The sequence below is a fragment of the Cetorhinus maximus genome, unplaced genomic scaffold (genome assembly GCF_964194155.1).
Source record: "Cetorhinus maximus unplaced genomic scaffold, sCetMax3.hap1.1 HAP1_SCAFFOLD_1625, whole genome shotgun sequence".
In the NCBI taxonomy this organism is placed as follows: Eukaryota; Metazoa; Chordata; class Chondrichthyes; order Lamniformes; family Cetorhinidae; genus Cetorhinus; species Cetorhinus maximus.
In genome coordinates, this window is record NW_027597565.1 from 40,119 (window position 1) to 55,733 (window position 15,615).

The following is a 15,615-nucleotide window of genomic DNA, read 5'->3' on the forward strand; positions in this document are numbered from 1 at the left end:
CAATTAATGGGTTAATGCTGAGAAGTGTAGAGGAACAGAGGGACCTTGGAGTGCATATCCACAGATCCCTGAAGGTGGTTGGACAGGTAGATCAGGTGGTCAAGAAGGCATTTGGGACATTTTCCTTTCTTGGCTGAAGTCTAGAATATACAAGCAGGGAGATTATGCTGGAATCGTGCAAAACACTAGTTAGAGCACAGCTAGAGTACTGAGTACAGCTCTGACACTGCATTACAGGAAGGATATTCTCACACCAGAGAGGGTACAGAGGAGATTTATGATTTACAGGATTGAAGAAATTCAACTATGAGGAAAGATTGGATAAGCTGGGGTTATTTTCTGTGGCTGAGGGGAGATTTAATTGATGTGTATGAAATTATGAGGGGCCCAGAATGAGTGGACAGGAAGGACCTTTTTCTCTTAGCAGAGAGATCAATAACCAGAGGGAGGGTATAGTTTAGAATTAAAATAATTGGCAGAAGGAATGAGAGGGGGAGGGAGAAATCATTTCAGCCAATGGGTGGTGCAAGTCTGGAACTCACTATCTGATTGGGTCGTACAGGCAGAAACCCTCATTGCATTTAACAGAAAGACTTGGATATGCAGTTGAATTACTGGAACATACAGGGTGACAAACTAAGATCTGCAAAGTGGGATTGGCTGAATAGCTTTATTTCAGCCAGTTCAGACACGATGGGCCAAATGGCCTTTTTCTGTACCAGAACTTTCTGATGCTTTTACTCTGACAGTTGGAGCTTGTTTCTGATGATGTTAATAACCTCGCTAATTGGACTGGAGTTTAATATTCTGGATAAATGTGAAATAAAACAGCTTTGTTTTCAACATGTTGTAGATTTTTGTCTTTCCCACCTGAGTGTTTAACATCACCTGGCTGGAACTCAGAAAGGACAAGCTAGGGTAAGATCATACGGCAGGAACAGAACTTCAGCCTGGACACAGTCCTTCAGGGTCACACTGACAGGGTCTTTTTCATCTCTCTTCACTGACGACAAAGTCCCCATGTGGGTTAATCCTGGGGTATGTAAGAAATGTGTCCCAGCCGCTGTCTTCCATGGTTCAGAGCTCCTAGACACGGAACAGAAGGCTCCTTCACAACTGTGTTTAGAGTCAGGAAGAACAACGGTGAATGCTGGAAATGTGCTGTCAAATCAGAGATTGGTGTAAAGTTGTGATCTGTTTCTGACTAAAAGTGAAATAGCAGGTTTAAATTTAAGAGAATGACTGTGGTAATTATTCCATGGAGATTTAATGTGTTTTTGTGGCAGTCCTGAATCTAGCACTTTAAAGCTGGTGTTAAAACATTTAAAATAAACCAATTTAAAACTGGGAACATCTAACTGGAGGATTCACAGAAGCCTGTTAACTTCTGGGACAATCATACAGCAGACATTTGATCTCCAAATAAAGGAGGACCTGCAGCGTGTTTTCAGAAACTCCCTGTTTTATTAATGTGTGTGTGTGTAAGACACCAGGATAACTAAAACCATGTGCCTTGGAACATCCCCAAGGGTGCATTCCTGATAGTTACTCTGAGATCACTCCCGCTGTGGAACTCCACCACTGACCCTGCTGAAGATTGTAGGCTCAGGGATGGGGCCTCCAGGAGTGGACTGTAAGAAAGGTGGGTTTCAGTATCCTGACTAATGGTCCAGACAACTGACTAAAGTGAGGAACCAGAGGAATCCTTACTGAGAACTGTCTGCAGTTTTGTCTGTCAGTGTAGGTCTAGAGGTGAATGATTCCTGACTCCCTGAACTGTCTGACATTGAACCCAGTTTAGAACAAGATGGATTCAGTGTCCAGGAGAATGGGGACCAATATCACCCACAATTGAAGAAGACAAAAGCAGCCGGCTCTAATAATGACTTGGATGAAGGAACTGACTGTATTGTAGCCAAAATCACTGATGATACAAAGCAAGTTGTGAGGAGGATACCAAGAGTCTGCAGAAGGACATGGATAGGTTACCTGAATGGACAAAAATTTGGCAGATGGAGCATCATGTGGGAAAATGGGAGCTTTCCCACTTTGGCGGGAAGAATATAAAAGTAGAAAATTATTTAAAAGGTGAGAGACTGCACAATGCTGCAGTACAGAAGGATCTGGGTGTCATAGAGTCATAGTCATAGAGTCATAGACTTATACAGCACAGAAACAGGCCCTTGGGCCCATTGTGATTGTGCTGGCCATTTTCCAGGACTTGACCCATTGCCCTGTATGCTATGGCATTTCAAGTGGTCATTTAAATACTTCATAAATGTTGTGAGGGTTCCTGCCTCTACCACTCCCTCATGTGTTCTTGTACATGAATCATGAAAAATTAGCATGAAGGTTCAGCAAGTAATGAGGAAGACAAATGGAGTGTTGGCCTTTATTGGAAGGGGGTGGAGTAGGGAACTTGCTACAACTACACAGGGCATTGGTGAGACAGCAGCTGGAGTACTTGTACAGTTTTGGTCTTCTTACTTAGGGAATGATATACTAACATTGGAATCAGTTCAGAGAAGGTTCATTAGGCCAACTCCTAAGATGAAGGGGTTGTCTTATGAGGAAAGGTTGAACAGGTTGCACCCATACTTGTTGGGATTCAGAAGAATGAGAGGTGAACTTACTGAAACAAAGAAGATTCTGGGGGGGATGACAGTGTAGATACTGAGCAGATGTTTCCCATCATGAAGAAATCTAGAGCTAGGGGACACAGTTTAAAACTAAGGAGTCTCCCATTTAAGACAGAGATGAGGAGGAATTTCTTCTCTCAGGGGGTCGTCAGTCTTTGGAATTCTCTACCCCAGAGAGCAGTAGAGGCCAGGTCATTGAATATATTCAAGGCTGAGTTAGACAGATTTTTGATCTACAAGGGAGTCAAGAGTAATATTTACTTGGATTTATCTAATATTATGGCCCTTACAGACATCAATACTTTATCCCCAGTTTTATTCAGGGTGGCAAGTGTCCATCCAATGGCACAGGACCTGTTCCATGTGAGAATGTGCGGGGGTGGGTGGGGGGAGGATGGCTGTGTGTGTTAGTTTGTGTACATGTGGATGTGTGTGCTTGTGTGTGAGAGAGCATATGGGTCTTTGTATGTAGGTCTCTGAGTGTGTATGCTGCTTCTCATTAGCTGTAACACAAAACCTTCCTCTCTTTGAGCAGACGATGTTGGTTCTCAGAGAATCCCATCGAGTGATTTGAATGGTACCATTCAGAGATTCTTCATCCAGGGTGAAACCACAGGCTGACCTTGTGCTGTGTAAAACCTGACTCCGACACAACTAGGACCCACTTCGCCTGGAACAACATGAAATGTCTGCTCCTTTCCACATCCCTTCCTTTCCGCACACTGTTATCCTCAGATAGTTCACAAATTCCTTGTGTACATCATCCTTAAGCACCCCTCTGGTCTCCACTTTAAATACTTCCATTGGTCATACTGACAGTTAGCAATGGGATTGCTGCTATCACAGAAATCTGTTCTGAAATACTGTCACCCTGACTTTAAGGCTTCCTGGAGTAAAACACTGATCCAGATCTTCCCACCGAACACCAATCCATATCCTCATCTGAGTTCTAGATTTTGTCTAATATAGAAAACCCCTTTTAAACTTATTCAGCATATCTCATCCATACATAATACAAGAGTTTGTCTTTGAAATCAGTTCTTCCTTTATATTCTTTGTTGTTCTGAATGATGACAGTATTAACCTTCTCCCTAACCTATCCTAACCCTTCTTCCAGTTCATTTATTGAAACCAGAGACTCTCCTTGTTCCAATGGTGACATTCCCTGTCTGCCCAGTTATTCCTCAAAGTCAGCCCTTGAATTGTGTGTCCATTGTTTCATCATGTTCCCACATTTCAGTAACAAATGTTGAAATATTTGCTCCACACCCACAGGGTTTCATCTGTTTTAAGCCACAAACAGAAAGGTCCAGTTTTCTCCTGGAGTTTGAGACAAATCTTTCAAAATGATGCAGAGTTTCAGCCAATGAGGGAGATCCGGGCTCAGCCCCGCCCCTCATTCATTCCGATTGGTTGGAGGACCAGCCGCTCCCTCTCGGTCCTCGAACCCTGCCCCATCTACCTATTGATGATGGGCATTGTGAGCTGGAGCATGCGCATTGCCGACGATGGCGGATGACTGAAGCGGCTGTGTGGAAATTCTCAGCTGGTGAGTTACCGCCGGGTGGGTCAGGAGGGAGGAAAGGAGCCGGCGGGTGTGTTGGAAGGCTTCATAAACACCTCGTGTAAGCCTCCAGCCCAGAATACGAAGCTTGGGCACAGTATTTGAAAGGGCGACAGCTTCTCGGGCTTTTCTCCGAGACAGGCCCGGGTTAACGGCCGCCACCTTTATCGGGGACAGTGCGCAGCCGGGGCGCCTGCGGAGACAATGAGGGATGATGGAGTTATGGGCTCAGCCCCGCCCCCCCCATTCAGTCCGATTGGAGGACCAACCGCTCTCGTTCGGTCCTACAGCCCCATCCCCTATTCCTATTGGTCCGTACCTGCCGTCAATCACTGCCCGGGCATTGTGAGCTGGAGTGACCGTTATGAATAATTATCAGCGCCTGGTTTGCAGCTGCGGGGCTTCTCCCTCCCGGGAACAGGCCCAGGTTAACGGCCGCCATCCTGGGTCAGCGAGTGGAGGATGGTTCACATCAGAGGATGGGGGAGGGGGGGACAATAAATAAGAGGTTACACTTTGGGCTCAAATCAATGAGGAATCTGATCTGTGGGAAGGAAGGAAACCCTGGGAGGTGGGCGGGGAGGATTCAGAAACACCCGCTGGAGGCCCCAAACTCCCAATAAGAACCTGCAGGACCCGCGTTTGTTGCTCCGGGTCTTTTACTTTCTTGCTGAAGCAACAGTAAGTGGGCGGGGCTTCAGGGGCCCAGTGACCAGGAGAGAAAATGATTGATTCATCGATTATATTCTCACTTTCCACACAGGTATTTGAGAACAGAACCCAGCCAGAGTAGACAGAGGGATAAAACTGGGAGTGAGGAAAGGAATGGTGGATATGGTATGAAGGGTTTGGCAGGATGACCATATCACAGGAAGAAAATTGAGGGACAGCCTGCCTTGGGAGTCCATACGAGTGGGTGGGGGTTTGTTGGGTGGGGTGTTGCCTGAGGCGGGGGGTGATGCGGTGAATTGGCTGCCAGAGCTGTTGGAGCACAGAAACAGTGGGGGACAGGGTTCTGTATGGAGAGCGACCAGAACCATAGAACACTACAGCACAGAAAAATAGGCCATTCGGCCCTTCTAGTCTGTGCCGAAATATTATTCCGCTAGTCCCATTGACCGGTCCAATTTAAGGGACAAAACGGAGTTCCGGCACCAGGAAGACCAGAATAACTGACTCTCAAATAGGGGACAATTCTGTAAAATACAGTAAGGTTGGTCACTCTGGGATTTGGATTTCAGCACGGTAGGAGGGAGAGTGTGTGGGATGAGGATTTGCAGGAACATGAGGGGAAAACATGTTCCATAGAAACAAGACTTGTCTGTTCAGAATTTCTGTCCTGTATTTACAGTGATGAGTTTTGTAAATCCTTTTCTAGGATATTAGAACGGGTGGATTTACAGACAGGAGGCTCAAACCGAACATCACAGCATAAACTGATAGAGTCACTCGATTCATCAGGACCTGAAGATCATCAGCCTTTCAATGTGGATGGAGAAATGTTTGCCTGTTCAGTCTGTGTGGAAATGTTTCAAACATCAGTGTGACTGGAAAATCACCAAGACACACATTCACCTGAGTGAGAGTGTTCCAGTAAACTGACTGTGGAAAGTGCTTTAACCAGTTACACAGCCTGAAAAAACTTCACACCATTCACAGTGGGGATAAACTGTACATGTGTTCAGTGTGTCTGGACAAGGCTTCAACTGATCCTCAAACCTTAAGAGACACAAAGACAGCAGCACTATGGAGAAACCATGGAAATGTGAGGACTGTGGAAAAGAATTCAATTCTTCATCCCGGCTGAAAATCCATCAGCGCATTCACACACGGGAGAAGCTGTTCAGCTGTTCTGTGTGTGGGAAGGGATTCACTCGGTCATCCGGCCTTCCATCACACCAGCGAGTTCACACTGAGAAGAAGCCATTCAGCTGCACAACCTGTGGAGAGAAGTTCAAGTCTTCATCCATCCTCACTGAACACCAGCGGATTCACATGGGTGGGAGACCATTCACTTGCTTCGTGTGTGGAAAGGGATTTACTCAGGTATTCACCCTCCAGTCACACCATCGAATGCACACAAAGGAGAATCCATTCAGCTGTACTTCCTGTGGAAAGAGTTTCAGGCAGTCAACCGACCTCAATGAACACCAACGTACTCACACCGGGGAGAAGCCGTTCACCTGCTCCGTGTGTGGGAAGGGATTCCCTTGGTCATCCCAACTACTGACACATCAGCGAGTTCACACCGGGGACAGACCATTCACCTGCTTCTTGTGTGGGGCGGGATTCACTCAGTCACAACACCTGCTGAGACACGAGTGAGTTCACAAGTGATTACAGGGGTTGGACTCTGCTGTTATTGCTGCTGGTAATCACACCCAGGACTGATAGTCCGACAATATTAGGTTTGTTCTTGCTGATATTCACAACCTTATAACTGGCTGGAGTTTAATATTCTGGAGATGTCACTGACTTTCGGGGCTGCAATGACCCTTTTGAAAGCACCATTTGTGATCTTACCCCTTAATACAAGAACTCTTCTCAAGAACAAGTTTACAATAAAATTATGAACTGTTACTTCAATCCTAATTTATATAAATCTATAATTTGGTGTCAGAAAGGTTCCATTTTTTACATCTCTTGTTATAAAGTGCTGATTAATCCTTGCTGACAATTCTTACTGACTTGCACATTCTTCAGTGATACCTTCATCATGAGGTTAAATTAATAAGGAACATTAAACAAAGCAGTAAATATTTTACAGGCACATCAATAAAAGCTTCATCAATCAACATTGATATTGATGAAGTTTGGAAGTCGCTGATTCAATCATTTCTGACACAGCAGCAGCAACATTTGGTAAAGGTGGAACCCTCAACAAAGACTGGTTTAGGACCTATTCAGCTGAGATGACATCTGTCATTGAAGCAAAAAGCAAAGCCTACCTGATGCACAACATAAACCCAACAGCTAGAACACTGCACAATTTGAAAGTAGTCAAGACAGTCATGTAAAAGACAGGGAGATCCTGTGCAAATAAACACTGGATCAGCCTATATCAAGAAATCCAAACTGCCTGTGACAGTGGAAATGTATGTGCTATGTATGATGGGATCAAGAGGGTGCTTGGTCCGACCATCACCAAAGTTGACCCCTGAAATCACGGATGGTGACGTACTCACTGACAGAAGTAAACAGATATCCCACTGGGTTGAACATTACTGTGAGCTGTACTCCTGTGAGACGTACATCTCTCAGTCTCCATTTGACTCTCCTGCAGCTTCCCATCATGGTTGCGTTGGATGAGGAACCTGCATCATTTGAGTTTGAACAGGCCAATTATTGCTTAGCAAGCAGTAAATCACCCGGCAAGGATAGTGTTCTAACCAAACTGCTCAGGCACAGGAAGTCCCAGATATTGTGACCACCTCCTTCTCTGAAAAGTAGGATCTGTTCCACAAGATATGCATAATGCAAAACTCATCACAATATACAAAAACAATGGTGACAGAGGGGATTGCAACAACTACAGGGGTATCTCATTCCTTAGTATCATAGGGAAGACCTTCACTGCGGTCATGTGTACCCAGAAGCACAGTGCAGTTTCTGTGCTGGCGGATCTACAGTGGACATGATCTTCTCCATACACCAGCTACAAGAGAAGCATACAATTGGGATTTAAAATGCTGCCAGCTTCTGTGCTGAGAAAAGTGAAATATTACAATTACTGATTAAATTAAACCTTGTAGCATTAATCACAATTTACTTGTAGAATTATCAAAGGCACTGAAAAGTTGGATTCCCTAAAGATAAGCTTCAGCCTTGAAATTATGAGCTGGAGTTGACAAGCTGTGGGAAGCTCCACCCTCTTTGACTCTTTTTGGTCTAAGAAGGTTGAAACTTCAATGCTAACTTATTTAGTTTCATTTTTCTTCAGTTATATTACACATTTGAAAAGGTGTGTGATGAAACCTCAACTCATCTCTGTTGGTTCAGTTTGGAAATGCAAGTCAGATGACCTGAAACGGAGCACCATTATCTTGGAGGTGTCCCAGGGAGCAGGACTTGGGACAGGGACAGGGAGAAGCTCCCAAACCAGGGAGAGGTCCCAAAAGGTAGTTCCAGGTAAGGAATGAAGAGAGGGGACAGGAATAGATCCCCTTGAATGAGGTAAAGGAAAGGAGCAGAGAAATAGGTTCAGAGTTAAAGAAGGAGCTGCAGTGAGCAGACTTATAGTGAATTGGGCTTGAGAGAAGCCCTGAAGATCCGAGAAGGCAGCTGAAGGTTGGTGACTCAATGCTGTGGGCTGTTGGGTACCTCTTTGAAGCAGTGGTGTTCTGCTTGGCACAGCCAAAGATCTGAAATTGTGCTTGGAATGTGATGCTTGAGTGTGCTCGAGAATCCAGGGGAAAGGAATCTCAGAAGGAGAGATTAAAACCCTGTGAGGTGGGCCATTGTTGAAACTGCCCGAGTCGGAATACTTTTGGAAAGAATTCCAAGGCAAGGTCTTCAGATGTGGAGATCAGAAACCCTCATGAGAAAGACAAAGTTTCTGTGGGATTGATTGGCTCACAATGTGACAAACGTCTGGGTGGGGTGTTGAGAAATCCATGGAATCTGCTTTGGTCGCATCTGTCATTGAGTGTTCAGAGTGTGTCAGAGAGAGAGGACAGGAATTTTAAGCTCTCTGATAAGAAAAATTCTGAGGCTCTTGGGGACAGTAGTTAACTGAATAATCAGCTAATAGAACTCAGTAAATTGATCAGTTTAGCAGAGATGCTACTGGAAGATAGAGTTTAGGGAACTCATTTGTTCACTTTGCAGTTGAAGAAGCAAAGAGTTCAGAATGTGTTTTTTGGGTGTTTCAGGGAGAGATACAAGTTGGGTGATAAGCATCGAGTGAATGCTCAGGATTTCACCGGAAGAAAATTGTTTGCAACTGTGGCAGTCCGAAGCGAGAAGCTTTTGTGTCAATCTCGTGGTAACTCTTCCCTGTAAAGATATTGTTGGGGTAAAGGAATAGTGTGTGTCTGAAGTGTCTTCTTGTGTTGGTATTGAGATCTTTCCCATTATTTGTCTGGCATAATATAGTTCATTTTTTCTTGTTTAATAAATAGTTTATTCCTTGCGTTAGAAATTCGTCAACAGACTCCTGTTGATGACTTTTCCTCCACGGTTTCTTCAAAGAAAATTAGGATCTCTCAAACCAGGATTCACTCTGGGATCTTATTGTCCAGTATGAACGTCAGCTGGGATCGTAACAGTAATCTGAAGAGAGAACAAAAGAGCTGTGAGAAATACCAAAAGAATTGGAGAAACAAAAATCGTCTTTGGCTCATCTTTGATCTGAAAAGAAAAGTTATGTAAAGTTGATACAATTGGGCACATTTGAGAATGTTTGCTCCAACCTTTCCGCAAACAAGCAGAATAGTTAACCCTTTCCACTGTGACAATTTGAACTAAAGACTTTGCCTTTTAATGGTTTGGCTTTATCCCATTTGTTACCTTTTAAGACAAAGTACTTGAGAACGGGAGATATGGGAGAATTGTAAGTATTTCTATCTCTGATGTAAAAACACCATATTACGTGAATATTGAGTTGGACAGTTAAGTTCCTCCAGGGCTCATAAATGAGATAGAATGATAATTAATGGGATGGCCCACTTTGAGTAAAAGATAGAGAAAATCATATGAACAAATGGAAATTGTAAGAACTCATCCTGGGTATAGGTCAATAAAATAGCTCAATTTTGTATCCATGTACATTTAAGCGGAAGAAAGGAAAGTGTAAATGAGACTAATAAGTTGAAAGCCTTTTCTTGGAGATTTTAGTTTTCTTGCCTCTGAACTTTTCAAGGTAAATGCATTTAATTGTCTGGTCAGTACCTGAGGCATTGCACCCTGCAATGGGGAGATAAGTCAAGATCGTCAGACACCCTCCTGATCTTTTGGTAAGATTACCTGAAAGTCAAGAATGGCTTGTATCAGACGGCATGTGTAGCATGATATTGGGATACTGGTGTGAGTGTGTAGATGTGATTGGTTACATTTGAAGTAACTAACATGTTGAAATGCATGGTGAACCTGCTCTGAGGAATGAATCCCAGACATGCTCAGGAACTCAACAACACAACAGCATAAAGTGATTAATGTGGTTAGTAGGATGAGACATTTTATATTATCAATGCATTACACATACTCCATGGAGAAACAGACTTTAAAACAATCAGGATAGAAATAAACACATTAAATTCCACCTCTTACTGTTAATATTGTATGGTCCATTGTTACACTGGGTGATCAGCCCCCGTAGCAAATAGTGTGAAATACAGAACAACATACTTGGATAATAACTGCCTCTAATTTCCTCTTGGTATTACCGATGATGCTAAGTCCCCTAACGTTCATGGTCTGGTTGATGAAGAGAATTCAAAGACAGGTAACAAGGAGAAAGGATATAATGGAAATGTTTGCACTGACCAAGAGAAAAGCTTTGAAGCTACAAAAGGAAGAACATTCTTGAGCCTCAAGGTGGGGAATGTAGACAGAGGGAAGCCAGGTGAGGAAGATCTGAATAATTTTAATAACTCTATCAAACATTTCTCAATAGCAAAGGCACTTACACAAATTAAAACTAAGAATCTGCAATCAGAGCAGGTTCTAGGAGGTCCTGTTGAAGATAAGATTGGACATGAATAGACCAATGATCTGAAAGGACAGATAATGCATGTTCTTGACACTGAGCCAGGGTCAGGAGATGAACTCAATACAAAGACATTATTAGGTCTCTCATATGAGATTTTCAGGCAAACATTGTGTGAAGGGGAATAACATTATCTCACTGCCTGTTCCAATGTGGAATTCACTCAGGGCAGGTACAACATGTATTAGAAACAGAGTAAAGGTCCCGCTACGCTTTCCCATCAAATATTCCCAAGGTAGGTACAACACGTGTGAGAATTAGAGGCCGAACAAAGCTTCTTCCAAATCGTCTCGTTAAACATGTCCAGGGCGAGTACAGCCCAGCTTAGATACAGAGAACTCCCACAACATGCCACATCAAACAGTGCCACAGAGCAGGTACAGCACGGTTTTGATAGAGAGTTAAACGCCCTCGACACTGTCCCATCAAACTCTCCCAGCCTAAGTAAAAACATTACTCTCCTGCAATCTCACAACTACGAATTGGCTGGGATGTTGCAATATGAAGAAGCCCCACATATTTGTAAGGTGGGAGAGGCTGTGTCCAGCAGATCCCTTCCTTCCGGGAGAGGTGGGGCCTTCCCCCACCTGTACGTTACGGCCCTTCTGATGAAGATTGGCCATATTCACCCACATGGAACATTCTGGGTAGAATGCTTCACCATTTATATGTTACAGAATGGAGGGGAAGGTCATGCATCATAATCATAGAAAAATAGAATAGTATAAAACAGTGAACATTTCCCACGAGTGCTGGGCAAAATGAATATGTTAATTGGAAACAATTATTGTTAGTTGAATTTCAATACTTTAGTTTATAAATTGAATCCTGTTTCTCTAACTGTACTTCCCAAATTAGATTCACAGCAGCAATTTTTTTTCCCTCTGAGCCCCTGAACTCTGACAGTGTAACAGTGTTGGTGAGTGGTGATTGATTCACAAGTGGACTGGATCTCTGAAGGTCAATCATTTCCCTCTTTCCATGTCAATATCTGTTAAAGATATGGAGTTTGATTTCCCCCTCATTTTTAACCTATTTCCAATATTTAAATGGACAATGTTTCACTTTTTCTCTCTTTCAGTAGTTAAGGTAACATTCTTGGTCTTCAGAATGGAGTAAAAATTTCGATGCCTTCAACCTTTAAAATTACCATTGTTTTGTGTAAATCCCTCCACAGCTCAGGATCCACGCAATCACCTTGTACACAAACTAGTTCTAGCTGGATTCCCTGACCCTAAAGACCCGTGGATGGAAAAACTGCTGGCTTATGCACATAAGATGGAAGGAGAGTTTTACTCGGGTTTCTGTATAACTTGGATCCGATTTTCATTGATTTCCACACCACCGCGCTCAAAAATCCACGTCATATCAAAATAAATCTCTATACACTGGTTAGGACTTTCCGTGGCGGGGACATTACCCAGCATCCCTCGCAATGGTGAATGCCTCCTATCCGCACTACAGGAGAGCAGTGCGCACGCGCATTTCTACCCATCGTTTGGAGCATGCGCAATGATGGCTCTGGAGAGCCGCTTGTCTGTCGTATCACCAGAATGGATGCGGAATCGAAGGGGAGGGTTTCTAAACACCTGCGGAAGGCCTCATGCCCCGAAAACAAACCTGCAGCTTCGGGTCTCTTCCCACGAAACGGCCTGTTGGTTCAGCAGGGAGCAGAATGCTCGCGTCTTGGTGACGTAACCGAATGGGCGGACTTTCACGGCCTCTGTTCCCATCCGGGTCCTAGTGTCCGTTGCATTCATGAGTGCCCAGGTGATGTTTGCAACCTCGAGGAGTCCATGGGCCATGCATACATTCGTTGTGAGAGTTTGCAGCCCCTGTATCGTTACCTGAAGGGGCTGCTCCTCAGTGTTTGATTACAATCTTTGCCTGTCCAATGTGGAGGGGCTAGGTAAGTTAGAGGATCTTCTCCTGAACCTGGTCTTGGTTAAAACAACAATTTGTAGATTGAAGATGGACGGGGGATATGGTGGGCGTGGGGGGGGGGGGGGGGGGGGGGGTGCGGGGTGGCGACAGTGGCATGGCTTCACACCAGCTGCCGGCCTCTTTCGCAGTCTCGCCTGTGCCCCAGTAACTCTGGAGAGGGAGCATGTGGTGTCCACCTTCATCAGCTGGTGGGGACATCAGGGTACAGAGTGATAGACAGGGTATAGACACGGTGAACAAGATTCTGGTTTAGATAGAAATGTTCTCTGAATTCTTGTTAGGGGTTTGTTGCTGATGTCACTTCTTTTACCTTGATTGAACCCATCTTTGTAGAAACAAGAGAAGAAAGAGTTTTCTGTAGGAACTAGAATTGCCTATTCTGAATTTCAATCCTGGGCTGATAGTGATACTGACACTGTCAACTTCTTTTCCAGGGATTAGAAGGAGGTAATTTGCAAAAAATTCTGCAGATCTGACAAAGTCACTCGATTCATCAGGACCTGAATATCATTGGCAGTTGAACGTGGAAGGAGAATTTTTTGTATGTTCTGCCTGTGGCTGGAAAAACACCAGCACATACATTCCGCAGTGAGGGTGTTCCAGTGCCCTGACTGTCGAAAGAGCTTTAACCAGTTACACAGCCTGAAAATACATTGCACCATTCACAGTGCGGAGAAACCATACACGTGTTCTGTGTGAACGAGACTTCAACTAATCATCCAACCTGGAGAGACACAAGGACATTGACACCACGGAGAAACCATGGAAATGTGGAGACTGTGGGAAGGGATTCACATCACCAACTGCGTTGGAAATTCATTGACACAATCACACTGGGTAAAGGCCGTTCATCTGTTCAGATTGTGGGAAGGGATTCACTCGACTAACCCACCTCACTGCACACCAACTCGTTCACTCTGACACGAGACCTTTTAAATGTTCTGACTGTGAGAAGAGCTTTAAAAGAAAACAAAACCTGCTGACTAACCAGCGAGTTCACGGAGAGGCCGTATACTTGTGCTATGTGTGGGAAGGGATTCACTCAGTTATCCAGCCTTCAGTTACACCAGCGAGTTCACACTGGGGAGAAACCATTCACATGCCCTAAGTGTGGGATGGCATTCACTCAGTTATGCAAACTGTTGGATCATCAGAGAGTTCACAGTGGGGAGAGGCTGTTCACTTGCTCTGTGTGTGGGAAGGGGTTCACTCAGTTATCCACCTTGTTGAGACACCAGCGCATTCACACTGGGATGAGACCGTTCACCTGCACTGATTGTGGAAATGAATTCATCTCACTTCACACCAACGTGTTCACTCTGACATGAGACCTTTTAAATGTTCCGACTGTGATAAGAGCTTTAAAGGCAAAATGGACTTGCTGACTCACCAGCGCAGTCACATTGGAGAGAGGCCGTTCACCTGCTCTGTGTGTGGGAAGGGATTCATTCAGCATTCCCTCTGACTGAAACACCAGCGCATTCACACCAGGGAGAGATCATTCACCTGCCCCATCTGTGGGAAGGGATTCTTTCGTTCATCCACCCTGCAGACACACCAGCGAGTTCACAAGTTGCAGGGCTTGGATTCTGCTGTTATTGTTGCTGTTAATCACATCCAGGACTGAACCGTTTCATTTTGAAAGTTAGAGTTTGTTTCTTTTGGTGTTAGTAATCCTTGTAACTGGGCTGGAGTTTAATATTCTGGGTATAGGTTAAATAAATCAGCTTTGTGTCAAACACAGTGTCCCAGTCCTTCATTTCTCTAAGATAAGAGGAGACTGATTGGTGTCCTGTTACCAACTGTTGTATTTTTGGGCATTTTCTCCTTTGTTAATGGAGACTTGTATTTATATAGCACCTTTCACAACTTCAGGACGTCCATAAGTGCTTTACAACCAATTAAGTTTTTTGAAGTGTAGTCACTGTTGTAATGTATGAAATGTTGTCACCAAATTGTGCACAGCAAGATCTCACTAATAGAAATGTGATTGTGATCAGATAACCTGTTCAGTGATGTTTGTTGAGGATAAAAATGAAGCAGTACAGCAGGGAGAACTCCCTTGCTCTTTGGAAGAACATCCTGGGAACTCTTACACCCAAATGAGAGGACAGATGGGGCCATAGACTGACAGTGCTCCCTCAGTACTGCATCAAAATATCAACCTGGATTTTAAACTCATGTTTCTAGATGTGGATTTCAACCCACAGCCTCCTGACTGAGAGATACGAATGCAAACACTGAACCACAAATAACACCTCATCATTACTCCAGATTATTTCAGTTCTCGTACCTTCAGTTACTCTCATGGTCAAGTGTAAGATTTTAGTCCAGGAGTTACAGATTACCCAAAAAGGGGTTTGAAGTCGTAGGTGTTTTGAAGCATTTTATTAAGAAGCAACAGTTTAGATACGATACATCAGTTAAAAAGGCAGAAAGGACATACAACCCATCACAGGTGAGAACGGTTTACTGGTCCCTGATTGGACAAATGGATAGGGAGAAGCAAGAGTATGTTAATCTCTGTGGCTGGAGGTGACAGTCTCCTCGGAATGGTTTACTGGTCCTGGATCAGGGGGATGCTGATCTCCTTGGCTGGAGTTGGCAGTCCCCTCGGAATGATTTACTGGTTCTGGATCAGGGGGATGCTGATCTCCATGGCTGGAGGTGACAGTCTCTCCCTTTCTCGGTTTCTTTAAGCCAAAGTGTTCAGCTGAAGCCAGCATAGATCACTGAGAAGTTCTTTCTTCTCTAAACTGATT

At 44.2% G+C, this 15,615-nt stretch overlaps 1 protein-coding gene and 1 pseudogene across 2 annotated transcripts in view; one reads left to right on the plus strand and one right to left on the minus strand.

Moving 5' to 3' along the window:
* The window catches only part of LOC144676464 (uncharacterized), a 54,374-nt gene that overhangs the window by 21,903 nt on the left and 16,856 nt on the right, over positions 1-15,615 (minus strand). The window lies entirely within an intron of this gene.
* LOC144676462 (uncharacterized) lies at positions 5,163-14,318 on the plus strand (annotated as a pseudogene).